The sequence below is a fragment of the Chelonia mydas genome, chromosome 10 (assembly GCF_015237465.2).
Source record: "Chelonia mydas isolate rCheMyd1 chromosome 10, rCheMyd1.pri.v2, whole genome shotgun sequence".
Lineage (NCBI taxonomy): Eukaryota > Metazoa > Chordata > Testudines > Cheloniidae > Chelonia > Chelonia mydas.
The window spans coordinates 78,877,906-78,905,879 of NC_051250.2; the positions used below are offsets into that span (position 1 = coordinate 78,877,906).

Sequence of the window (27,974 nt, forward strand, 5' to 3'; positions counted from 1 at the left end):
CCCGGTGGCCAGATCTGCCAGTTTCAAGGCCACGGGAGCAATTTAAAGGGGGCCAGAATTTCACAGATAAATTGGCCCGATATATTTCAAATCAAATGTATAGCACAGCAGATTGGGAGCTGCTGGATCTGGTCCGATTTAAAAACTGCCTGGACTTTGCTTCACAAAATGGCAGATGTCCCTGCAGGCAGGCAGCCGCCTTAGATATTTAAAGGTGCAGGAAAGTAGGGTGACCCAATGTCCTGATTTTATAGGGACAGTCCCAATTTTGGGGGCTTTTTCTTACCTAGGCGCCTATTACCCCGCACTCCCTGTCCCGATTTTTCTCACTTGCTATCTGGTCACCCTCCAGGAAAAAGAAGGCCAGAGCACAACAGCCACGGAGCTGTCTGTGCCACAGACAACAGCCGTGTTCCCATTTCACATTCCAGGAGAAGAAGCAAGGAGGACGACGTTATGTCCACTGTTTACATCAATTCTCCCGCTCTTCCCCCCCCGAAATAAGAGGCAGGTTTGGGTTATTGTGCTGTAATTGGAAGAGCCAATATCTAGAGATATGCTTTAGTCAAATACAAGTTGCTGGGCTCAGGACAGGGGTAAATGGATGTAATTCTATGGCTTGTGATACATAGGTCAGCAGACTAGATGATCTAATGGTGTCTTCTGACTTTAAACTCTATGAATATCTCATTCTATTTGCAAGGGATACAGGCGATTTGAACAGACAGCATGCTGTGAGATGGATGAACTGACTTCTCCTGTTATGTAGAGTCAGGAAAAAATTGGATTTCTGCTGTATTTGTGCTTGCTAATCTGCAGCCTTTTCCCTCTGGGTTTCATCAGATATATTGTGAGAACAGCTAATAAGGGTGGCACTTTTAAAATAACATTTTGCATCAAAGAGCAGAGGCCCCGTTGGTGGGGACACGGTGTCCCAAGTACACTGAACACACACGCAATTCATTTGAAATCTGTCTCCTGAAAGAGGCTGGCCATGGGAGTGATCTATGGCTGATAAAGCAGTTAGAACAGCTGACCCTGACATCCCTGGATTATCTGATGTTCTCAGCATTTATAAGCAAGCAAAAGCTAGTGGCAGTCAGACCGACTGGCTCCTCTCAGAGCTTGCAGCCCAGATGGGAGGCGAGACCTTCCATCATGAGGCTTGCTTTTCCTGAGGTCAGCTAAACAAGCCCAGCGGAGAGCGCGCTCTCACCCTCCCCCACCAAAAGGCCACTTACAAATTGACTGGATACAACAGAAGGCCTGTGTGCCTTTGCATGTCACTTGTGATTGGTACTGTGGTGTAAAAGAAAAGGATACGAAAGTAGATGCCAAGTTACGAGCACCTTCCATCTTAAAGCTGTCCCCAACTATGTCTGAATCTGATGCATTAGTTCCCCTTTTCTTAAATTGAATCCAACAACACAGTAGAGCTCTGCATTCACTTGGAAGGTTAATCGATCTTACGATGAACCTGGCTGGAGTGTCAGGTTTGTGACTCAAGGTGAAAGTAGATGAGGTTTTGGGTAGTTTCTGTACACACTTGGGTGGCTTTTGGACATAAGAGGAGCTTATAACACTTCTTAGTTTATAAATTCAGTTGTAACTTGTAAAGATTCCCCAGATATTCAGCCACCATCTTTCCTGTCTTCATTTCATCCAAGTATTCCTGTGTATATCCCTGTCCCCTTTTTGTTAAATAACTCCTCTCTCTCCTTGCAGTTTCTTTTGAGTATTTATCAGCTTTTAGCCTGTCCTTTAGTCATGACTCAGTAAAGTTTAGACATGTATAACTCTAGTGCTTATCCACTAAAATAGAAGAGAGGATGATTTCTTCTGCTAGATGGCTGGTGATGGTGTAAGCAGACTTGGCAGAATTCAATTTTTATTTTTTATGATTTAATAGAGATACTTTACTTAATCCATTTAAAAAGGGAAATGTATGGACTCTGCAGCAGGCGATGATCTGCCTGAAGTAACTTGACTTCACGGGAACAACTGATCTTGCAGACATATCAAGGTAACAGATATGACTTTCTGGGTTGTCTTTCTAATCACAAAAGAAGTAGCTACTCCAGGAGGCTTCCAGTCTGAGATGTTCTTGTATGTTGCAAGAGCTTTCAGTACGTTTCAGAACGGTGGCCTTCCTTTTGTGGGTGAAGTTTGCACCCTCATGTTTACACCTGGAGTTCAGTTCACGATGCAAAACTGAATAGCTACATCTTCTTGATTCCAGGTGCAAATTTATTTAGAAGTACAACCACTCCAGTTGATACTCATGGCTCCTTTTGTGGCTGCCAAAGTGTGGACACAAATTGCACCCACAGACAGGAAAGGCAGGCCTCAGCCTGGTTGCAAATGAACACTATGAAGTCCTCTATTAAGAGGAAGGATGTTGTGAGGCTAAAGCACAGGATTGAGAGGTTAACACAGTTCAATGCATAGAACTGGGAATCAGAAGATGTAGGTGCTCTTCCCAGTTCTGCCACAGGTTTCCTGCATCTTGAGCAAATCACTTAACCATTCTGTGCCTTAGTTTCCCCCACTGTGTAATGGGGATAACAGTACTCAGTGTCCTTCTATCTAGATCTCAGAGTGTCCATTATGCAGGTGAACCCTGGGGTGAAGTTAAGATGGAGCTAAAACTAGTGTACACATTTCTCCTCTCCTGAGTTCCAGGATCTCCCTGCCATCAGCTGCAAGATCATCATGGAACCCAAACTGCAACATACATATACAGGATGGGGGGGAAGTAATCATCAGGCTGCACAGCACAATACAAACCATATCAGTATCCCCATCCCCCTAATTCCCCAAAGGAGGATTGCTCTCATCCTTCTCAGTCTTCCGAACACCTGCTCAAAGGGATGAGATGAGAGTGAAGCTCCTTGGGGGAACTTGCAAATGTTCAGTGTGTTTTGGTGTTTAGTAGGAAGAGACATTTATATGGTCCTGTCATTCCAATCTATTTTCTTGGAAAAATTATTTCTTCCCAAAAGTTGTGGGTCTTTTCATTAAATGTTTAGTTCTGATCATTTCTGATGTTAGGGTATGTTGCGTTCTCTAAAAACCAATTCACAGACTCTCCTAACCCTAGGAACATGGCCAGCCAAGCTGCTTTGAATCAGAACTGAGTAGATGAATGTTTGAGTGTGTTTTCTGAAATGTCTTCGTCCATCTGCAGCCCACAAAGTAGCACAATCCAAAGGGCAGCTGTTAAACAAAGTGAAAACAGACAAAAGACTGAACAGCTCCCAGGAATGAATCCTGTTAGAGCATCTGGTGGCCAGTGTGTCGGACTTCAGCCTAAATCAAGTCTGGTGAATCTTCATCCCTCTCTCGGGTCCCCAACGCTGATTCTTCGTTAAAGTAAACCAGAGAGATCCCTCCCATCTGTCTCTGGCTTTTACTGTGTCTCTGCATTGTATTAAAGGGCCGTGCATGTCGTATGACACCCATCCTTTGGACTGCACTCTCCTGTGGACTGCAGACGGAGAGCAATATTTAATCCCTTATTAGGGATGGCTTCAATCAGCATCTTGAATGATTTCCAGTTTCTTTGGACTGCCGCTCCCCATAGTCCTGAACTGAAACCTGCATTAAGTTCTCCTTTAATATTCTGAATTATATTGGTGAAAGAAAGGAGTATATACTTGTGGCTGAATAATGGTTTGTCTACAATGCACAGTTAACCTGAATTCTTAGCCTGGGTTTTAGCCCAGCTGCCCCTGCCGTCCACACAGAAAAACTTGGGGACTAGGTTTGGAGCTGCTTTAAACCCATGCTATTTTACCAGGCTGGGAGTGTGGATTAGAGCCCTGGCCCTGTTTTAGCTCGAACAGGAACCCCCACACATTGCAGTGAAGACGCAGGCTAAACCACTCCAGTGCTGTTAGTCCCCCCGTGCCTTCCCATAATTCCACCCTGAAGGACAGTCAAGTCCTCCTGCAATAGACACAGTTGGCTGGGAAAGAATCCTTGAGCCTCTTGGCCCAAAGGGCCCTGGGATGCACCCCCAGACACACAGGGGGCAGTGCAGCATCAGTGGCATCACAGCAATTCAGGTAGGGCTTTTCAGTGTGGCTGCTCACGCCCAGGTGAGGCTGACCCCTCACCTGGGTTAACTGGGCAGTGTAGACGAAGCCTCAATGACTCTTAATCCCAGGCCTGAAACTGCTTCCACACCCCCCCCCCGTCCCCGTCACCGGGTGGCCCAACACCGCACCTCAGGAATCCTACACATAAAACACCTCTTGGGGCACAGATCCATGTTCACCACCAAGCAACCCGACATCCATCAGACCCTCAGTTAGGACGTGGTCTGTTCTGGCCGTCACAAGTTAAAATCGTCACAGGCAGCATGCTTTGTTCTTCGGCCTCCCAGTCTCCGTCGATGGCGTTTTTGTTCCTGAATAGTTGTAGAAGACGTGACACTTGGGAATTCATCATATCCTAGGTCGTAAACAAGGGGTGAAAGAATTGCAACTCCTCCCAACAGCGGAGTTTTGTAGGAGTCCCCACTAGCAGTCAGTTCAGTAGCCCCCCTTTACAAAGTTATTTTATTATGGCAGTGTATGGGCTGGATGCCTCCCAAGTGCCCCCTCTTGGCCTGAGCTCGCTCTACAGGCAGCCTGCCTCAGTTTCCCCCCTTCAAAGGGCTTCTTAAATAAACGCCACGCAGGCTTTTTTGTCTAATAATGCTCCTTCCTCCCGGGTCTAGTTTATTGATGTAAGACACCAAACAGAACTCCGCCTGGGGCTTCTTGTCTCCCCCTGACTGTGCTCTCTACAGCTCCTCCCTGCCTTGGCAGGCCACCCTCAGCCCATCCTGGCTGAAGACTTTTCCTACTCCCATGGAATCTGCTCTCCATGGCCCTCCGCTGCCTTCATCCCTCTGATCAAGCTTCCAGGCCCAAACCCTTCTTCCTGGTTAAGGGTCTCCTGCAGAAGCTGCCTGCTCACTGCAGCTCTTCTGAGCCTCAGCCACAGCCTCCTTTGCTTGTCTCTTCCTGAGCATCCATCTCTCTCCAGCTTCCTGCTGCTCTTAGCATGGGAATCACCCTGATCCCGGCTCAGGTGGGCCTGCTTATTGCCTCTGGCCATTAAAAGGGCAAGCCGCCCTGTTACTCTTCCCTTCTCTTACATGGGAGGGCAGGCATGGGTGAACTAGGAGTTGGCGAATGAATGCTGCAGGGGCAAGGAGCATATAGCAGAAGGTCTTCAGTGAGTGCTTCTATTCTATTGTTTTCAGTCGGCATGTGCCCCAGTCACAGTGCTTGGCTTAGCTCCAATTGCTCAAGATTGTGCTCTCGGAGTGAATTAATATTATGAATAAATATTTCTGAAGCCCCAGAACTTTACATGGTGCTTTACAGTGATTTCAGCCAAAAGTCACCATCTGAATGGTCATTCATTTTCTCTAGGATTAGTAGTGTAAAACTTATGCACATTGGCTGCATTGGGGCAAATCCTACTCCTTCCACCATCCAGAGAAGGACCTAGGTATAGCAGGAGGCAGGATTTACTGGGGCTAAATAATGCGAACGTTACAGGTAGAGCTGGTCGGGAATTTTCAAAACCAAAACCGTTCATGTAACGGGGATGGGTTTGATGAATTTCCCAACACAAAGGAAGTGGAGGGAGGGAGTTTCAAAATTTTTCTAAATGAAAATTTCTGATTTGTTTTTAAATTTAAGCTAATTAGACTGAAAAAGGTCAAAATCAAAACAAAATGTTTTAATTGACCCAGAATGAAAAAAAGTTTCAAATCTTTTAAATATTTTGACTTTGTCCCAATTTGAGACAGGAACAATTTTTTGAACTCTTGAAAATGCTCGCTCATTTGCTCTGAATATGCAGAAGTGGTAGCAAGAGATGCGTTTATATTCTTTCTTTCAAAATACCTCTTGGTTTTGTCCTAGACTGTATACCTTGATACCAAGAGGACCATAGAGATTTGAATTCTTAATGCAGTAAGTGTATGGTGTCTGGAAATGAGCTCACTTCTAGGTTGTTGGGTTTTTTGTAACAGATGTTATCTGACAGGTACTCTTGGTCTATACACATGACAAGTCCTCTTGCCCTGTCTCATAGGGGACATTTACATGCTTTATAATTGGGTATTCTCAGGGAAACAACATAACTGTCATAAGAAGCCTTGAGAAGTCAGGCATATCATATTTTACAATACAATGATTACAAATCTAGAAATCAAGAAAGCTATTCAGTACAACCCGCTTAAATGTTTTCCTCTCCAAGTGAGCTACCTTGAGGGTGGTTCACAAGAAAGCATTTGCATTAGAATGTGCACTTCCTCTACAATTCTAATTTCTACCAAGATCTGGATGCTCTTATAGATAATCCACAGAGAACTGTTTCAGAGTAACAGCCGTGTTAGTCTGCATTCGCAAAAAGAAAAGGAGTACTTGTGGCACCTTAGAGACTAACCAATTTATTTGAGCATGAGCTTTCGTGAGCTACAGCTCACTTCATCAAAGCTCATGCTCAAATAAATTGGTTAGTCTCTAAGGTGCCACAGAGAACTGTGTAGATTGTTCTTCTTGCTGTTAGCTACAGTGCAGCTCAGGCTATTGCTACATGATAGGTTTTCTCTAGATGAGGTTTTCACAAAATAGCCCTAGATCTAGTCTAAAGTGTGTGGTTATCCAATGCCAAGGATAGACTCAACTCCTAATCCAATGGGAGCTCAAGATGAGCTTCTTAAGCAGAGTCCCCATTCTAGAGTCTGGACTCGTATCCTGGTAGCTTCCTTGTCTCCTTGGGCTAAAATGAGGGGAAAGGCCATGTTCTCAGTTGGTGCAAACAGGTGTAGTCAATAGTGCTAAGCCAGTTCACGCCAGTTGAGGATCTTGCCCTCAGCATATAGCTTTGAAAACTGGAAGCGCTATATTAAAGTATGCTGATTGTGCTGTAGTTTCAGCATGAAAATGGAATAATGTAATGCCGAATCTTACCTGCAGTTCCTTGGAGACCTGTAGCATGTTGACAAGTTGCTGCCAAAGAGAAATGGGAGAAATAAGTCAAAGCAAGGAGCACTCCCAAGATCCAGCCCTTTCTCAGTTTTCAGTGTAAATTAAATCTGAAGTCCTAGTGTATGTAGAATTTCACTTTCCATAAGGGACCAGTCAAGGAGCCTGATGGTAATTGTCTGTTAATAGGCTGCAAGGGAAATGCTGAAGTTTAGGCTTAAAAAAAAAAAGCCAGCAACTTTAATTAACACTTCATTAACAGCCTCCTTAATGCAAGGCAGGAGCATTTTCCATTAGGTTGCAATGCCCTCAGGCACTTACTGGTAAAATGTTGCTCTGTCCCCTTTCTTTGGTGCCTGTCTGTCTCTAAAGGATTAGGTGGTGCTGCTAATACCCTTCCTGAGGTGGCCTCATTTTGGAAGAAGGGTGAAGTGAAGTTGATCCATCACTGTATCCAGTGAAATCCGTCTTAAGACCTCACCCAAAACACCAACAAAAAAGAATTGCTTAGCGGTATGGCCTAGTGGACAGAGCACTGGACCGGGACTCAGGTGATTGTGTTCTGTTCCCTGGTTCTGCTACTGGCCTGCTGCGTGACCTTGGGCAAGTCATGTTGCTGCTCTGTGCCTCAGTTTCCACTTAATGGGGATAATGACACTGACCTCCTGTGTAAAGTGCCAGGTTTCAGAGTAGCAGCCGTGTTAGTGTGTATTCGCAAAAAGAAAGGGAGTACTTGTGGCACCTTAGAGACTATATATTAGGTGCTCAAATATATTTGTTAGTCTCTAAGGTGCCACAAGTACTCCTTTTCTTTTTGTGTAAAGTGTGTTGATGGAAAGAGCTAGATAAGAGCTGGGGTGGGATGGTGGTGGTATTAGCAAAGGTCATTTTTTAATTACAGGTCAAACAAAATTGTTAGAAACCTTGGAGATGTTATAAAGGGGGGTCTCAATGGGGAAGAATGCCTGTTAGTGGAGCGTCTTTAATGCAGGCTTCACTGTAGCATGTAGTTTTATCCAGCACTTCAAGGCTTGCAAGGTACCATCTAATTCAGTCCATTGGTGAAGTACATGAAACTGCCACAGTCCCCTTCTGATGGGGTGTGGGGTAGGGAACTTGAATTGACAAGCTAGCACTGTATGTATACATGATAGGACACAGTACCTCTGTGTCCCACACACAGCATAAATAGAGCACAGACTGGCTGCAAGAGCTGGCAGAGCCGAGGTCTATACCTCCTTCCCTGCAGTCCCTGGTGCCGGGGGCATCCTAGGGTGTGAAGGGGTGGAGCGTGGGCATGGCTGGAACCTGATGCATTTTAGCAATCACAGCTGGCAGGTGGTTACTTTGGGACCATTGCCAGATGGTGCAGCTCAGAGCAGCCACCAGGTTTCTCTAACTTGTATTCAAGGTAGAGAATCGGAGAAATTTAACTGGCTCCCTGACATGGCTCCCACCACTCCATGCTGTGCCCGGTGAAAGCTGGAAGCAGCACAGGGTTTAACTTGTATAGTAAATCCTTCGGGTCTATCAAATTCATTGCCTCCACGCATGTATGAGAGCCACTCCTCTTACCAGCCAGGAAATTCCAGCCAGCTGATGGAGGAACAGATTCACATGATGTGGTGTAGAACGCCAGGCTTGTCTGGAACACCAGGAGTCTAGTGCTGAAACAAAGAGCTTACAGCCAAAATCTGCACTGATTTACATGCAGTGCAACCCCATTGACTGGAGGGGGTACAGCAGGGACATGGTTATGCCAGGGCACAATTTATCATGGATCATTTAACCCCTTTTGTCACTCGGTTTGCTAGATTTGTGGATGAGCAATTGCAATGAAGATGATTTAGGACTGACTTGCTCTTGCAAGCACGCTGGCTGACACCCGTCCCTTGTGCAGAATCCACACGAGGACTATACACTGCTTGTGCACAGGGCTGGGCTGCTACATAGTGGCACTCAAAGGGGTGAGCTTCACTCTGCATGGGCGAACCCCCACAAAACTGAAGTGCTCATGCAGAGCTGGACCCTCCGACACCATTTTAAATGCTCATCTCCTGACAAGTTTACAAACTGGTGCCCTGTCCAGACCTGTGACATCTAAATAAAGTTTCCTTTTAAATATAGATTTCCTTAAAGCTATTTTTCCATTGTCAAATGGGACAGATTCTTTAGGTCTCTGGCTCCAAATTAACACCACCTTAGCCCAGGCGGTAGAAGCTAGCTGCTAGCTGGGAAAAGTCCTAAAACATTTCTGGCAGGGCTGTTTTCAAACAGCAAATTCACAAATCCCCAGCTTAATTACAGCACAGCAGGATGACTTAGAGTGCCTGCAAGTTAACACAATTTAGGATGTGCTATAGCATTTAGCTGGGACTAATCTTGTGACAACTAAATTTAAGTGCATTACATCATTATAACTCAGACACTCATTAGTCTCACTACTTCTTCCATGCAGACAGGGCACTTTTCTGCCATTTTCAAAAACTTCTTTCCAAAGCTAGTTAATGCCATTTGGATTTCACAAGAAAACAGATGCTGCCGCTGGTACGTGGGGGGGCCGACACATCCTTTTGCATAAACATCTATACACAGGCTTTCCATAGGGTGTTTTCTACAAGCTGTTGGATGACGGCAGCTGGGAGCAGCTCTCCCTGCATCAGATCAAGTGGGCTGAGTGACTCTGAAGTGGTTTCAGTCTATGCCACAGTTTGTGTGGGACAGGAAGTCCTAAAAAATCATTTTTTGCTTTGAAAGCACCAAAACAGAAACTTTCCCCATCTTGGATCTGCAGAAAACAAATACAGGTTAGATGAATAGTTCAGTTCAGAATGATTTGGCTATGAAGTTAGCTGCTTCTATCATCTCTCAAGCGCAATGAACTGCTCTTTTTGAAGTCCCCTCTGATCAGTGGCAAGCAGAGTTAACAGCGCTGTGTGAAATACTTGCATCACATCTCATGCTCACTTGAAAGGCCGCCTGGGTTTGAGGTGGAGTACGTGCTGCAAGCCAAGCAGGAGGAAATTTAAACAGTAAGAAAATCCCCCTTCACCAGGTGAACATTCACCTCCTAGCACTCCGGCAGTTTCCCTGCAGCAAATCCAGAAATGTCCCCCTGTGCACCCACACAAACCTGTTACCTTACCCTTCAAGTGCTGACACCTAGCCGTGGAGAGGAGGCAAAGCCAGGTCTTGTTAGCGTGAGGGCTGAAGAAGGGAATGAGGCGGTGGAGGGTGTGCTGAAGCATGTTGGACCCAGACCCAGTGCTTTCTCTCATGGAGCCTTCACTTCCATACTTTAGTCCTAAAATTAAAATTGTTTAGACTGAGTGCCTGGGATTGCTCTTTGTGTATGGGACTGTAACATGCAGCAGAAGATGATATTTTTACTGGGTTAATTGTGATTCCCTATAGTCCACTCTAAGAAGATAATACGTTAAATATGTTTTTACTGAGGGAAATACTGATTGTTTTCCCAAGATTATAAATTAACTGGAGTTAAAAATATTCAGTTCCAACCGTCAACCATTCTCCAAGAGATTATCTATACTTATCTCTCTAGGGTTTTATACTTAACCCAGCACTGTGATATTCAAGCACATGACTCAATGGTACCTTAGCTCTGCATTCAGATCACAGCTTAGTAAAACCAGGGACCCAGCTTTATTTGGCTTACTCCTTAAAGAATGTAACAACCTTAATCTGTCTGGGGCAAATTCTATTCACCTTACTCGGGTGAGTAATCCTGCAGCAATCACTGTGTGAGTCAGAGGAGCAGGTTTTGTGTGTTTCTCTCTTTTTTGCAGTTCGTATGAAATAAATGTAACGCAGTTCAAGTTTTGGTACAACAAAGTCAAGCTTTCTATCAGAAACACATGTTATAAGCGCTGCAGGCACTGAGTGAAATCTGATCTATGGAGGTTTCCCTTAAATCTGCACTTTCTCATTTGGCTCTCTTATTAAAGCCGTATTTCAGAGCTCTCTAACCCTCTTGAAAGATGATGAATAACAATAAAAACATTCACTGGAGGACTGTCATCGTTTCCAAAGGAAGTGTAATAAATACTTTACAACAAGAGTTTTTTCTCTATGTACAGCCATAAACTAGTTTTAAGTTACAACTTATTAAGCCTCTAAACAATTAGAGCCAAGCTTCTGAAGAGCTGTCTAACTTTGAAAGAGGCAGTTAGAGGGGATATAAAGATGGGTGCAAAAGAAGATGGTGTAGTCCTGTGGATTGGGCACTGGACTATGAGCTCTGAGGCATGGGTTCTCATCCCATTTCTGACACAAACCTGCTGTGTGACCTTCAGAAAATCGCTTTGCCTCTTTGAGCCTTCATTTCCTGTCTTGGTGCTATTTCTTACATGTTTACAGTGCCTAGTGCAATAGGGATCTTGGCTGGGGACCCTACAGAGATGTCTACATTGCAGCTGGGAGCAAGCTTCTCAGCTGGGGTAGATAGATTTGTGCAAGCAGGGCTCAAGCTAGCATGTTAAAAATGGCAGTAGGGACATTGCTGCTCTGGTGGGCACTCTGGCTAGCCACCTGAGCTCAGTGCTGAAGGGTTGGGTGGGCTTGAGAGCCAGAGTTTCAATGTCCGCACTGCTCTTGTTGGCATGCTAGCCTACCCGGGCTGGAGGTTCGCTCCCTACCGTAGTGTAGGCATACCCTATGTACTATTCTACTACAAATAAATACCAATAGTGTCTGAGAGTCATAGGAATGTCTCCTCTCGTCCTTTACTGAACCTGAAAACAATCCAACTGTTGAGATAGTCTCCCTTGATATTGGTGTGTTTCCAGGGAAAGAAGATATTCTTCCATTCTGAGCCTTATATCACAGGTCGGTTTATAAATGGAGACAGGTCAGAGGATGTGCAGATGTGCCTCTCCTGGTCTGGTTTCCTAGTTAGTAAATCTCATTGAAATACAGATGAACAAGCCAAGCAGTTAGAATCAATAGAAGTGCTCAGGTTTTCTAAATTGCAATATTAATCCAGGGACGTGATTGGAGCATACACAAAATCTATGATCCCAACGGAGTGTAAAGGCAGTTGAAGCTCTCCCGTGTTTTACATTCTGCCCTTTAATCTGATTTACGAAACTTGGAACTCCTTTCAACAACCATAACGTTTCTTCATGTGAATAACTCTCCCTGCAGCTTGTCTGTAAAGAGACCGAGGCAAGTTTCTTTTGTTGTGAACGGATTTTCTTGGAGCAGGGGAGGGTGGAAAGCAGGTGAGTGAGTGTCAGACCAGGAAAACTTGAGACAACCTGCCAGAGAAACTCATCAGAGGAGATTGTTTTTGTTTCCTTTTTAATTGAAGGAAGTTTATGGATTGGAAGAGCCAAGTTTCATAACTGGGCCACTCTTAGTGAAACAAGCCAATATGAGCAAGCTGTGTCTGCAGCTTCCCCCTGCTTCACAAACTTTTGATGATGCCTATTACCTGAATACACCCAAAAAGAGACACTTCGGGATATTGTAAGCACTACATGGGCACTGATCCCATTGATGCCATGCTTGCATATGGTCTGCAGGAAGAAGTGCTTTGGGCATCTGAGAAGGAGGTGATTCTAGCTACAGCTAAAGGTTGCTTGTGGGGGAATTCAGTTTGCAGCTCTTCACAGGATTAACAGGACAATGGGTTAATAAATCTCTGGTCGCTTGGATGGTATTTTAATGATTATTGCAGGTCTGATAGCCTGGCTCTGTTTGGGGACAGCAGGTCTCCTAGCACACCCCAACTTGCTTTCCCTACATAAGACCGTGTTCAGAGGGTTTTCAAGATGCCCCCCTGTGTGGGAGAACTCAATTGAGCCCAGAGTCTGAATTCCTGACATTTCTGCTCTCGAGTGTGCTTGGCTTGAAGCCTCTCAAGTCAAAATGGAGAATTGTAGCAATAAATATTAGCAAGCAGCAGTAGGGTGACCAGATGTCCCGATTTTAATAGGGACAGTCCTGATTTTTGTGATCTTTTTCTTATATAAGCTCTTATTATCCCCCACCCCCGTCCCAATTTTTCACATGTGCTGGCTGGTCCCCCTATGCAGCAGCAGCGGGGCTCCTAGACTCTAGCATGTCCTCTCACCAGGCTCGATCATGCAGGCAAAATGCCCGTTTCAAGTCACTGATGTGAGAAATGAAGCTTCTGAGGTTGACTGAACTTGTCTGTGAAAGGCCCGCCCAAGTGGGCCCGTGGTAACTCTGAAAGCTCTGGCTAGATATCTGCAGTTCTCTGTCTATCCAGTCTGAGGATCCAGCTCTGTCTCAATCTCTTAGGGCTCCTTAGAGAATCCCCACCCTGAAGTGGGAGCAGAGTCGAACATAGGCTGAGGGTAAGCCTACCTCCTCAGTCAGGAGTCAAAGCTCAGTATAGATATATCCCACACGAAATGCAGCCAACCATGGAGAATGAAATGCAGGGGCTGCTTCCTACCCAGCAATGCTACAACTAAGGACAGGAGGGCGTGACGAATACCCATCCAATCAAAACTATGGAGGAATTTGAAGCAGTTGAGCTCTGTCTTTCTCCAATTTGCAGGAAGTAAAAATCAATAGCTCTGCGTCTGGTTGGGGAAATGGGCCTTTGGTTAATTGGGGAGCTCTATGAAGATCACTACTAAATCCTTTTTCATCAATTAAGAGATAGATATGGTGCTCATGGATTCAAAGTTATTGCACCAGTGTCTGGTGACCTTCTGGACTCAATCCCTCCGTGCAGAGCCTCCAGAATTGTATATTGCGAATACTTTTTTTAGTATATGGAGATAATATGTCACTTTCTGAAAAAGACTTCTCGTTGTGACTTGGAGCCAGAAGCCAGAAACATTTCAACCTTTAAAAGAGACATTGGAGAATGATTGGGAGGTTCGTTCACATCGGATTAGTCAGATGTTTCAGATTGTGCACAAGGAACTCAGTAGGTACTGTATATTAAATTATGCTGCTGAACCACAAAAAATTTGCTTAGAATGCATCAGTCACTAGAGGCCTTATTCTATATTCTTGGTGGACCCAGAACTCCCCTCAGTTATATGGCAGACCTGGTTGTGCAGGGAATGAAGGGTCAGCTCAGGCCCCTTATAAGATAACTGTTCTGCTGGTGAGAGACAGTTTTTTGTCCAATAAAAGATATTACCTCACCAACCTTGTCTTTCTCTTATCCTGGGACAAACACAGCTACAAAAATGCTGTATATAGCAGAGAAGACGACAGCACAAAGATCTGGCCAGCCTGTATGTTTTCTGTGTCTGTGACTTGCAGGTGGGGGAAAGACACCATGTGGGCTCAGGAAAAGATAGGGATGGAGACTTGGCCAGCCCGAGCAGATGCAGAAGCAGCTGCAGCAGGGAACTGCAGACACTGACTGTGGTATCAAGCTGCTTTCTAATGGTTTTACTTTGAATGTTCTTTCCCTTCTGGTGATTGGCTGCTTTTTCCAACCTCTTCCCTAACCCATGAGTGGAGGCGGGAGGGGCGGGGTGAGTTATGGAAGTAACACAATGCTTGAAGGTTCATCAGTGTTTACTCAGCTTGTATGTTCTACCCCTTCTCACCATCATTTGTGTTTAGGCTGTAAGTTCTTCAGGGGAGCTACTGTCGTCTTCCTATGGGCTTTGACAGTGCCTCCCACAATGGGGTCAGGTCTCCGTCAAGGTCTGAAGGCACTACTGTAACACACACAATAATCATAGCATCATAGGACGGGAAGGGACCTCGAGAGGTCATCTGGTCCGGTCCCCTGCACTCGTGGCAGGACTAATCTAGACCATCCCTGACAGGTGTGTCTAACCAAGTCTTAAAAATCTCCAATGATGGAGATTCCACAACCTCCCTTGGCAATTTATTCCAGTGCTTAACCACCCTGACAGTTGGGAAGCTATTCCTGATGTCCAACCTAAACCTCCCTTGCTGCAGTTTAAGCCCATTGCTGCTTGTCCTGTCCTCAGAGGTTAAGAAAAACAATTTTTCTTCCTCCTCCTTGTAACAACCTTTTACATACTTGAAAACTGTTATCTCCCTTCTGAGTCTTCTCTTTTCCAGACTAAACAAATCCACTTTTTACCATCTTCCCTCATAAGTCATGTTTTCTAGACCTTTAATCATTTTTGTTGCTCTTCTCTGGACTCTCTCCAGTTTGTCCATATTCTTCTTGAAATATGGCGCCCAGAACTGGACACACTACTCCAGCTGAGGCCTAATCAGCGTGGAGTAGAGTGGAAGAATTACTACTTGCTTGCTTATAATGCTCCTGCTAATACATCTCAGAGTGATATTCACTTTTTTTTGCAACAGCGTTACACTGTTGACTCATATTTAGCTTGTGGTCCACTATGACCCCCAGATCCCTTTCCGCAGTACTCCTTCCTAGGCAGTCATTCCCCATTTTGTATGCGTGCAACTGATTTTTCCTTCCTAAGTGGAGTATTTTGCCTTTGTCCTTATTGAATTTCATCCAACTTATTTCAGACCATTTCTCCAGTTTGTCCAGATCATTTTGAATTCATAGCCACAGTCAGTAGCAGACGCAGATCCTTTGTACATGTTCCTTGGATCCTGCCCCACTGGCAATGCTATGAGCAGGGCCTTACAAGATCCTGTTCAAGCATGTAAATCCCCCATCCTACCAGCTTCTTTTATTGCCAGGCATGAGAAATCCCTGGCTCTTGGCATCTCAGCCAAGTTGTACAGAAGGCAATAAACAGTGTCTCTAATTTTGCAGAGATCCACCAATTAGATGGAGCAGACAGTCTGATCTCGGTGTTACCATCCCAGTCCCCCACAATTATCTTGACCCTGAGAATCCCAGAAGTAAAAACAAACACTGGATTTTAGGGTCACTTGGGGAGAGGTTTCTCAATGCCTGTAATTAGCAGCACTGAAAGGGAGGACATCAGCTACTCTTTCCCAAAAGCTTGGTATAGGTGCCAATCCTTTGTTTATCCTGCTAGTAATAAAATTTCCCAGCCTCCACTAAGGGCTGGGATTTAGAAACATGTTTCTTGGGATCCTTCCCTGCCTTGGAAGTTTCTAGGATCAGCTGGTTTCAGAGTAGTAGCCATGTTAGTCTGTATCCGCAAAAAGAAAAGGAGTACTTGTGGCACCTTAGAGACTAACAAATTTATTTGAGCATAAGCTTTCATGAGCTACAGCTCATTTCATCGGATGGATGCAGTGGAAAATACAGTGGGGAGATTTATATACACAGAGAACATGAAACAATGGGTGTTACCATACACATTGTAACAAGAGTGATCAGGTAAGGTGAGCTATTTACCAGCAGGAGACCAGGGTGAGGGGGGGAAACTTTTTTGTAGTGATAATCAAGGTGGGCCATTTCTAGCAGTTGACAAGAACTTCTGAGGAAAGGGGCGGGTGGGGGGGGATAGTTTTACTTTGTGTAATGACCCATCCACTCCCACTCTCTATTCAAGCCTAAGTTAATTGTATCCAGTTTGCAAATTAATTCCAATTCAGCAGTCTCTCCTTGGAGTCTGTTTTTGAAGTTTTTTTGTTGAATTGCAACTTTTTGGTCACTCGCTTACAGACCTAAGAGATTGAAGTGTTCTCCGACTGGTTTTTGAATGTTATAATACTTGACGTCTGATTTGTGTCCATTTATTCTTTCACGTAGAAGACCAGTTTGACCAATGTACATGGCAGAGGGGCATTGCTGGCACATGATGGCATATATCACATTGGTAGATGTGCAGATGAACAAGCCTCTGATAGTGTGGCTGATGTGATTAGGCCCTATGATGGTGTCCCCTGAATAGATATGTGGACACAGTTGGCAACGGGCTTTGTTGCAAGGATAGGTTCCTGCGTTAGTGGTTCTGTTGTGTGGTTGCTGGTGAGTATTTGCTTCAGGTTGGGAGGGCTATCTGTAAGCAAGGACTGGCCTGTCTCCCAAGATCTGTGAGAGTGATGGGTCGTCCTTCAGGATAGGTTGTAGATCCTTGATGATGCGTTGGAGAGGTTTTAGTTGGGGGCTGAAGGTGATGGCTAGTGGCGTTCTTTCGTTTTCTTTGTTGGGCCTGTCCTGTAGTAGGTAACTTCTGGGTACTCTTCTGGCTCTATCAATCTGTTCTTACAACTACAACACCCACCTGTTGAAGTGAAGAAACAGATTGACCGAGCCAGAAGAGTACCCAGAAGTTACCTACTCCAATTAACCTGCAAAGAGTCAGGTGAGGCCATTAAGCTAACGTGACCACCTGACTAAAAGGCCCCTCTGATAATATAAAAGGGCTCACTCTAGTCAGGAAGAGAGGAGCCAGAGGAGAAGAAGTGCGGCTGAAGGGCTGGTTAATGAAGACACCCTCAAGTTACTGGTAAGGGAGCCCTAAGGTAAGGGAGAAGCAGAAGAGCTGTGGGGAGGTAGCCCAGGGAAATGTAGCAACTCTGGCAGTAAAAGGTTGGCTGCCAACAGCTGCTATCATTAGGGTCCCTGGGCCGGAACCCAGAGTAGAGGGCGGGCCTGGGTTCCCCTGAACCCACCACTACAGAAACACCTCCTGGGTGGGGAAAACAGGCCGCTGTCAGAACAGGAGGCTAAACTGTTTTGGCATAAGGCCGTAGGAGCAACAGACTATGGGAATTCTCACCAACCTCCATTGCTGGCTTATGATGAAAAGGACTCAGTAGACTGTATTCCTGGCCCTAGAGAGAGAAGGGCTACGTGGAGGGTTGCAGTGAGCCTCTGAAGCTAGCATAAATTGCCTGGAAGCGCGGGACCCACGGGGACAAGGTCGGAGCTCTCCCACAGTACGAACTAGAATTTAGCACTGCCCTCCATCTTCCCTTTGGCATTGGCCAGAGGTGCCCGAGGCATACAGTGGGCCTCGGAAGAATCTAGGAAGTTTCCATTGCTACTCTTAAGATTGCAGATTAGCTTTCTTTGTGTTTTTTTCAACCTGGCCTGATGTGGGAACGGCAGATGCTTTGATTAAATGAGTTTCGTGTTTAACTGGGTTATCTGTAGCTTCTGCAAGTAGTTTGACTCTGCTAAAATGGCATTTCCAGTTTTCCTACAGTCACACTCAGGAAGTCACCAGCAGCACTCTGCACCTCCTACAGCCGCCGTATTGCGGGAGCTTCCTCCTCTGGGCCCTTCCTGGCACCCCGACGCTTTCCTTGGCTCGCTGTCACCCTGCCTCCGGCACTGCCATGTTAGTACCATACTGACAGGGCTTCCCCTGTGGGCCTGGGCCCTGGGTCCCACGCACAAAGGTGCTCCTTGGTGCAGAGGGGATGGGTTAACATTAGTGATTGACACCCCCCCCATTTCCTCTCCCCATGCTCTCTGAAGTGCCCGAAAGAGGGGGTTATATACCACAGCATGGGGCGACACCCTTCCTTCTACATGGGGAAGAGATTTGTGCTCAGAGCGACCGACCATTCCATGTATGGCTCCCTAGGGCTTAATCTGGCTTCTACTTAACAAATAAGCTCACGATGCTAGGGGCTCATAATGTGTCTGCTTTCTTTGCTGCCTCAATAACTTGTTTGGGAGAATTCTGCCGCTATATTTTAGCATTCACTACCATGCAGGAGTATATATTGTACAGAAATAGCTTTCTAATTTTAATATCTATAGTAGGGTTATTTATCTGTGTAAATAATTCTAAGCATAACTCAGTCTTTCCCTAAGTCTCGAGAAGAGTGTAAAAAAAAAAGTTATACTATCAGAGACAGCATCTTTAACTACTTTTGCAAAGAACCATCACTAAGTTTTCCATATTTTTCTCAAAGTTCAAATGTATCAGATCTTCAGATAAGTAGTAAACCCCTAAGTGTAGCTTTAAAGAAGTGATGGCTTCAAACAGGAAACAATCATCCATGGGTGTGGAGCTCTTTCTGTCATTGCCTATACATTTACTAATAACTTACATCACTGTAAAACTGAATAATCTCTAAGACTGGTATGCAGTCACCCACTGAATATAAAGTACATAACATTTTCCTGGTAGCATTTTCCCATGTGTCAAATGTACTTCTAGCTTTATGTTGCAAAAAGGTGCCAGTTATATTCTGATTACTGCCAGGACAAATCTAACAGCTTTTATTATTCCATTGAAAGTGTTTCTGCCAATGCGATCATTTACCCTATTTTTAGGGCTAGCCATCACACCACTACAATTTCTGACATTCAAGTCTCCTACTACTGCCATCCATGAAAATACAGTATCTTCATTACTTACTTTCATCGTCTTGGTGATATCCTCCACAACTTCAGTGTAGATCTGTGAAAGGAAATTGTGGGCTAGCCCTGATATTGAAATATTGTCAGACTGGGGTGACTTGTATTCTTCTTGCCAGGCATGTGCTGTGGGTAATTTTAGTGATTTGGCAAATTCTGCATTTTTACGTGGTTCTGTACCCTTTGATTCTGCATTTCTGTTTGTGTCACCAGTCTGTTTGCAGAGAGCATAGGCTTTAGCTTACATGCAATACAGGTTTACTAATTGTTCTGTACAGTTTTAATGGCTCTCCAGGTTTTGAACATTCTGTTACAAACAGAATACAATACCAGTGGGAACCCAGGCAGAAGGTAAGACTTCCTTGTAATGCCATACAGAACCATATAGCAAAAAACCCTTAGCCCAGCCATGTCTTGTTTGAATCTTGCCAAATTTATTCACAGCTCATTTTCAGTTTGAAATTCTTGGATTCTGAACATCTGAAACCAGTCTGGGGTACAGGCCATTTTTAGTCCGGTTTCTCTTCTGTTTCATTTTGGTATTTCTACTGCTTCACATCACGATTGTATCTGACAGCCCATTGAAGCACACAGGGCCAAATTAGGCTGGTATAAATTAGAGCAACTCTGTTGAATTTGGTGTAGTTACATCAGCCTAACTGGGAACAGAATCCATCCTGCTGTGTTTAAAACAACAATCTAAGGCAGACCTCAGTGTTTTAATATATGTTAAGTGTGTGGTGCTGGGTACCCTGCAACTCTGGCTGAACACCAGACCTGGATGCAGTTTAATTGTGGTTCTGAGTGGTTCTGGGGGAACAGGATTTGACCCATCTCTAGATGATAAAGTTTAGGGGATAATTGTTTATGGCAGTTTTAGCTTGACAGTAATGCGGAGCCTGATGTAACGTGCATTTATAAATATCCCTCAAATGTAGAGACCATATATAAGGCGAGAGGTAGTTTAGTCTGACACATTCAGACCTTGCCCTTCTGCTAACACTGCCATCAACCATTCCAGTTGTGGTGGTGGGATATGTAAACGTTTGTCCACTAGGAACCATAAGTTCATTTCATATGGGCTTCGAAACAGCCGTTAGTTAATGCTAATCTGTGCTAGATTCTAACCAGCAATCTAGAGTAGAAAGTCTTCATATACCAGGGCTGATCCCTCACAGTTGTGCTATCTAGAAATAGAGAACGAATGTGCAATGATGTTGTTTTATTTTTACATAGATCTCATTGAGCTGCTTGAAAGACAATACTCCTTGCAATTTACCTATGAGAGTACAGGCCTTGAGATGACATTTTCAAAGGCAGGTTTCAAATTTGCACCTGCAACTCTGAATGCAAATGCTGGATGCCAGTGGGACGCTTGTGCAGTCAGACCTATGGAGCACTTGCATTTGCATGCCAACACACCTTGCACGAGGCTGGGCATGAATCCCTGGCATGCTCATCTCTGGCTATGGTGTGGCCAGCATGCCCATGCAAGCACATACGGAATCTACTTCAAACTGATGCGCTGGTTGAAAGTTTTCGTACAGGCTGTAAAACATTTTATTCACTTTCTCCTTTAAAGCCTTTCCAAGCAGACTTTGGTTTGGACTGCTTCTCACGCTCTTCCTCCCCCTCCCCACAATTGCAATTAGAGCCCCAAACATTTTTCGTAGAGCGCTAACAGGTTGTTGGCAGGTGAACTATCAGAAAAACCCCACCCTGACCTGAAACACATTTGATGCAAAAAAGGATTCATAACGCAAAGGAGGATTTGAGCTGATAATGCAGACCTCTGTGTTGCCATTAATTGCCTTTAAACACAAAGGAAGTCCTACCAACAGAATTGGAATTTCTGAATACCTAAATCTAAATGAACCAAAATTAGTTTGTTCATATCTAAAGCCTGTATATGGACTTCGGTCAAATGGGCTGGGAAAAATATATACAATACAATAGAGTATATAAATACTACACAAAACATGAGCCCAAGCAATTGCTGTCTTTTGCAGAGACACGCTCTAGTTCAACCACAAGTTGCTGGGGTCAGCAACTTAATGCGACATTTGATTGCCTCTGTTATGTGGGATTCAGATTAAAGGATCATAATGGTTTCTTCTGGCCTTAAAACCTATGATTACAGTAGAAGGTAACTTAGGACTAGAGCTGATTGGGGGGAAAACATTTTCATGAGGAAAAAATCTGTTGACATCTAAACATTTCACAGAGACTGATTTTGATGAGGTTCTGAGGGAACAATGGAGTTTATTGCTCCAGGGCACCTCGCCAGGCAGACTGCCCTGTGGCCAAGCTCCATTTCCTTTCACAGAGAACTTTGACATTTTGGGCTTTCATTCCAAATCAGACCGAAATCCTATTTTCTTAATGTCCAAATCCTCCACCAAATGGAAGTACCTTTCTCTGCCCTGTTCTTTGCAGCGTGTCTTCAACCCTCACCCAATGTGAACAGCTCCACCTGAAGCAATAGGCTTTATACGTATACCTCTAAAGATATAATTTGGCTCTTAGATTGAAGCCCGCCTAATCTTGTTTACATGCACATGCAGAACTAGATAATGATGCGGGGGATGATTTTCAAAGACAGAGATGAGAATTGGGCACCCAATTGCTATTGACTTTCAGTGGGACGTGGGCATCTAACTGACCTGTATGCCTTTGAAAAGTCTCCTCTGTAGGGGGATTTGGAAACACTGGAAAAAGGATACCAAGCTTTCTACAATTTATGAGGAGAAAGTTCTGCTTTGGACAGAAGAGTGCAAAGAGCTTTCTTAACAGGGATCATGTACTTTGACTCATTTAGATTCAAATCCTAAGGTGGTGGGTCAAATTCCACTTGTCGCTGTTGGGAGTTTGAGCAAGGATCGAGTACATACCTGTCAGGCTGGGCATGTGTGGCACGTGGATTTTGAAGTCAGTGGAATGACACCAGCAGGGGATATGGCTTTTGTTGCTGTATATGCTAACAAGCCAAGGATTGCCAGGAGTTTTGCAGAGCAGAGAGGGAGGGAGAGTTTGGTCTAGCACAAACAACCCTCCTCTCAAATGCCACGTGTTTGAGCCAGAGTCGCAACCAGCTCCACCCCTAACATGCATGCACACACCCAGCTCTGAGCCATTTTCAGAACTGGGGACACCATGGAAGAGGGTGTGGCTGGATTTAATCGGTGCTGCCAGCAGCAAGTTCTTTAATTCTTGATGGCACAACTGCAGAGCTTGGGATGCCACTCTGAGAAAGCAATAATGCTACCCACAGTGCCATAGGTCTCCCACTGTCAGCCTGCTGCAAACTGAGAAGACAGTAGGAACAAAGACGTTTGCTGAAAAGATTCTATTTGTGACCATAAATAATGATGTACATCCCATCTAAGAAGGTACACAGGATTTTCTAAGGTGGGGCCAGGGGGTCGGGGGAGAGGGGCTGATGGAAGCTTGTCTTCAGAGGGGAAGAAGTGAAGTGAGTATTGAGCCTGGTTCAAGTAATGAGCCTGTAATTCTGCTGACATTGATGTGGGCAGCTCACTCCTTATAAGTATCTTTGGGTGATTCCCTGGCAGAATCTTGAAGTTAAATACAGACTTAAACCCCTGGGTTATACAAACTGGCACAGTTTTATATGTGCTACTAAAGTCTGCCCACTTGTAGAAGAGATTAAATGGGTCGCACTTCGTCACAGGGACACGCCAGTCAGTATTAGTGCTGACATGGAGTTGTATGGAGATTGGATGTGGTGCTACACCTCCAAATATAAACCAAACCCTACCTTACAAGTATAGGTTCCGATGCTGAAGACACTTATGAACATGAGTGACTTTCTGTTCCACTGATCTCAGCAAGTCTGCTCTGATGTGTAAAGTTACTCATGGGAGCGTTTGCAGAATTTGGCCCATACCTTGTGTGTCTCGCATAGTTTGCCCTCAGTTGGAGTACTTCTGAGCACAGACTGGGGATCCAGGATCAACCCATTCCCAAAGTATAGTGATAGTCAGATATCAAGGGCTTTGGTTCAAAAATGACAACTGCCCAACAGGAACAATGCCGCAAAGACCCACCCCACAGTATCACAGATTCCCAAAGGCTGTAGAATGTCCGTGCCTAATTGGGTACAGAATGTGAGCGAGGCTATCCAGCAAAAAATTAAGATGTTTGTACACCAATGTGAGGAGCCTGGGTAACAAAATGGAGGAACTAGAGCTACTGGTGCAGGAAGTGAAACCAGATATTCTAGGGATAACAGAAATAGGGTGGAATAGTAGTCATGACTGGACTACAGGTATTGAAGGGTATGTGCTGTTTAGGAAAGACAGAAATAAAGGTAAAGGTGGTGGAGTAGCATTGTAGATCAATGATGAGGTAGAATGTAAAGAAATAAGAAGCGATGGAATGGATAAGACAGAGTCCGTCTAGGCAAAAATCACATTGGGGAAGAATTGTTTCAGAGTAACAGCCGTGTTAGTCTGTATTCGCAAAAAGAAAGGAAGATTTGTGGCACCTTAGAGACTAACCAATTTATTTGAGCATGAGCTTTTGTGAGCTACAGCAAGAAAACTACTAGAACCTCCCCGGGATAGTGCTTGGGGTGTGCTATAGACCGCCGGGATCTAATCTGGATATGGATAGCACCCTCTTTTGATGTTTTTAATGAAGTAAATACGAATGGAAACTGTGATCATGGGAGACTTTAACTTCCCAGAAACAGACTGGAGGACCAGTGCTAGTAATAATAATAGGGCTCAGATGTTCCTAGATGCGATAGCTGATGGATTCCTTCGTCAAGCAGTTGCTGAACTGACAAGAGGGGATGCCATTTTAGATTTGGTTTTGGTGAGTAGTGAGGACCTTATAGAAGAAATGGTTATAGGGGACAACCTTGGTTCAAGTGATCAAGAGCTAATTCAGTTCAAACTGAACGGAAGGATTAACAAAAATAAATCTGTGACCAGGGTTTTTGATTTCAAAAGGGCTGACTTTCAAAAAATTAAGGAAATTAGTTAGGGAAGTGGATTGGACTGAAGAACTTGTGGATCTAAAGGCAGAGGAGGCCTGGGATTACTTCAAGTCAAAGCTGCAGAAGCTATCGGAAGCCTGCATCCCAAGAAAGGGGAAAAAATTCATAGGCAGGAGTTGTAGACCAAGCTGGATGAGCAAGCATTTCAGAGAGGTGATTAAGAAAAAGCAGAAATCATACAGGGAGTGGAAGATGGGAGGGATCAGCAAGAAAAGCTACCTTATTGTGGTCAGAACATGTAGGGTTAAAGTGAGAAGGCTAAAAGTCAAGTAGAGTTGGACCTTGCAATGGGAATTAAAACCAATAGTAAAAGGTTCTATAGCCATATAAATAAGAAAACAAAGAAGTGGGACCGCTAATCACTGAGGATGGAGTGGAGGTTAAGGATAATCTAGGCATGGCCCAATATCTAAACAAATACTTTGCCTCAGTCTTTAATGAGGCTAATGAGGATCTTAGGGATAATGGTAACATGACAAATGGGAATGAGAATATGGAGGTAGATATTACCATATCATATGGAGGTAGAAGCAAAACTCTAACAGCTTAATGGGACTAAATCGGGGGGCCCAGATAAACTTCATCCAAGAATATTGAAGGAATTGGCACCCGAAATTGCAAGCCCTTTAGCAAGAATTTTTAACGAATCTGTAAACTCAGGCGTTGTACCGTATGACTGGAGAATTGCTAACATAGTTCCTATTTTTAAGAAAGGAAACAAAAGTGATCTGGGTAACCACAGGCCTGTTAGTTTGACATCAGTAGTATGCAAGGTCTTGGAAAATTTTTTGAAGGAGAAAGTAGTTAAGGACATTGAGGTCAATGGTAAATGGGACAAAATACAACATGGTTTTACAAAACATAGATCATGCCAAACCAACCAGATCTCCTTCTTTGAGAAAGTAACAGATTTTTTAGATAAAGGAAACGCAGTGAATCTAATTTACCTAGATTTCAGTAAGGCGTTTGATACGGTGCCATATGGGGAATTATTAGTTAAATTGGAAAAGGTGGGGATCAATATGAAAATTGAAAGGTGGATAAGGAATTGGTTAAAGGGGAGACTACAGCAGGTCATACTGAAAGATGAACTGTCAGGCTGGAGGGAGGTTACCAGTGGAGTTCCTCAGGGATCGGTTTTGGGACCAACCTTATTTAATCTTTTTATTATTGACCTCGGCACAAAAAGTGGGAGTGTGCTAATAAAGTTTGCAGATGATACAAAGCTGGGAGGTATTGCCAATTTAGAGAAGGACCGGGATATCATACAGGAGGATCTGGATGGCCTTGTAAACAGGAGTAATAGGATGAAATTTAATAGTGAGAAGTGTAAGGTCATGCATTTAGGGATTAATAACAAGAATTTTAGTTATAAGCTGGGGATGCATCAATTAGAAGTAACAGCAGAGGAGAAGGACCTTGGAGTATTGGTTGACCACAGGATGACTATGAGCTGCAAATGTGATATGGCCGTGAAAAAAGCTAATGTGATCTTGGGATGCATCAAGCGAGGTATTTCCAGGAGAGATAAGGAGGTGTTCAGTGCCTTGTATAACGGTACTGAGACCTCATCTGGAATACCGTGTGCAGTTCTGGTCTGGTGTTTAAGAAGGATAATTCAAACTAGAACAGGTACAGAGAAGGGCTACAAGGATGATCCGAGGAATGGAAAACCTGTCTTATGAAGGGAGACTCAAGGAGTTTGGCTTGTTTAGCCTAACCAAAAGAAGGCTGAGGGGAGATACGATTGCTCTCTCTAAATATATCAGAGGGATAAATACCAGGGAGGGAGAGGAATTATTTAAGCTCCATACCAATGCGGACACAAGAACAAATGGATATAAACTGGCCATCGGGAAGTTTAGACTTGAAATTAGACGAAGGTTTCTAACCATCAGAGGAGTGAAGTTCTGGAACAGCCTTCCAAGGGAAGCAGTGGGGGCAAAAGACCTATCTGGCTTCAAGATTAAACTCGATAAGTTTATGGAGGAGATGGGATGATGGGATAACATGATTTTGGTAATTAATTGATCTTTAACTATTCATGGTAATAGGCCCAATGGCCTGTGATGGGATGTTAGATGGGGTGGGATCTGAGTTACTACAGAGAATTCTTTCCTGGGTATCTGGCTGGTGAATCTTGCCCACATGCTCATGGTTCAGCTGATCGCCATATTTGGGGTCAGGAAGGAATTTTCCTCCAGGGCGGATTGGAAGAGGCCCTGGAGGTTTTTCGCCTTCCTCTGTAGCATGGGGCACCGGTCACTTGCTGGAGGATTCTCTGCACCTTGAAGTCTTTAAACCATGATTTGAGGACTTCAATAGCTCAGACATAGGTGAGAAGTTTTTCGCAGGAGTGGGTGGGTGAGATTCTGTGGCCTGAATTGTGCAGGAGGTCAATCTAGATGATCATAATGGTTCCTTCTGACCTTAATATCTATGAAAGCCATTCCATTCCAAAATTAGTGCATTTTGTTTCTCTCATGGACCTTAGCTCTCTGTCAATGTCCAAATCTCCCCATTCAAAGGGAAGTTTTTCTAAAGCACAGATTCAGCTCCCCAGATATGTTCCTAGTTCCAAAGTCTCCTTTTCCATTTGCCAGGCACAGCTCTGGAACCACAGGTGCTTTTCCCCCCAGCGTGCTGACCTGCAAAGCTGGTTTTCTGATTAGATTTTTACAAGGTTTGAGCTTATTGCATTGACCATCACCCCCCATATCTGTTTCTCACAAATGAGGGCCCTGATCTTAATGCCAATGGGAGCGTTCACTGACTCCAGTATGTCCACAATCGGCTCCTAAGAGCTCTTCATCTTTTCTTACTGGAGCTGAGCAGACAATGATTGATCTGATTAGAGTGGCCTCTCTTCCTGTTTCCATGGATGCTGTGTGGGCACACTGTGATTTATGCAATGATTCACCTAACTGTGTGTGTGGCAATTTTTTTTTTTTACTGTCTGCACTGATCTGGGTAATTCTGACTGACCAGATAAAGTGCATGGCACCGTTTTCTGTTCTCTGATTAGATGAGCAGTTATAGGCATTCAAATACTGAGGCAAGCACCTTTAAAAATTAGTTTTCCATGAGTATATCTGCTGTGGCTTTGAAATTCGCTTTTTTCAACCATTCACACTGGTAAAACTTGATCGCAAAAATGTCCATGGAGAGTGAACATAAAGGGCTGTGAACGTTGCTAGAGGGAATTCACTTTAAAAGCCAGGTTCATGTGCATGAAAACTCTCTTGCATTTACTTACCTACAGCTATCTCTATGTACATACGTATCTGCTAAATTTCCAGTCTCTGTGCAACATCAGATGATTTGTACCCAGATTGCCTGCCTTCAGCTTCCTCACTGGTGCTATGCTCCATTAAGCCCTCAGATACAGTGGTGAGTCAGGCAGTATAAGTGAAGCACTGAGACCCAGATTAAAACGACATGCAAGAAATTTAGACTTTAGAGAATCAAATAGGGAAAAACTCCAATCAGTTTGCCACTCACCTTTTAACTCCATTTCTCACTCCATGAAAGCTTGGTATAAAATGCTTCCCTTTCATAGGCATTATAGAAGAGATCAACTGGCATATTGTCTGGCAATGTTACAAAATGTTTCAATAGCCCTAATCAGCACTAGAGGGCATTTCATTCTGATCTTGATGCAAAGTGATATAGGAATGTAACTCTGTACCTACAAAGAGGAGAATGGATCAAATCAGAGAGACGGTGGTGTAGAAATTTAAATGGCATTCCA

At 44.2% G+C, this 27,974-nt stretch overlaps 1 long non-coding RNA gene across 1 annotated transcript; it reads right to left on the minus strand.

Moving 5' to 3' along the window:
• Positions 1–267: 267 nt before the first annotated feature.
• On the minus strand, positions 268–10,231 carry LOC122461913. The gene is made up of 3 exons (XR_006284164.1): positions 10,133–10,231; positions 6,978–7,016; positions 268–4,455 (listed from the first exon to the last, which is right to left on the minus strand). It is a non-coding gene; the product is annotated as an uncharacterized LOC122461913 (long non-coding RNA).
• Positions 10,232–27,974: the final 17,743 nt, after the last annotated feature.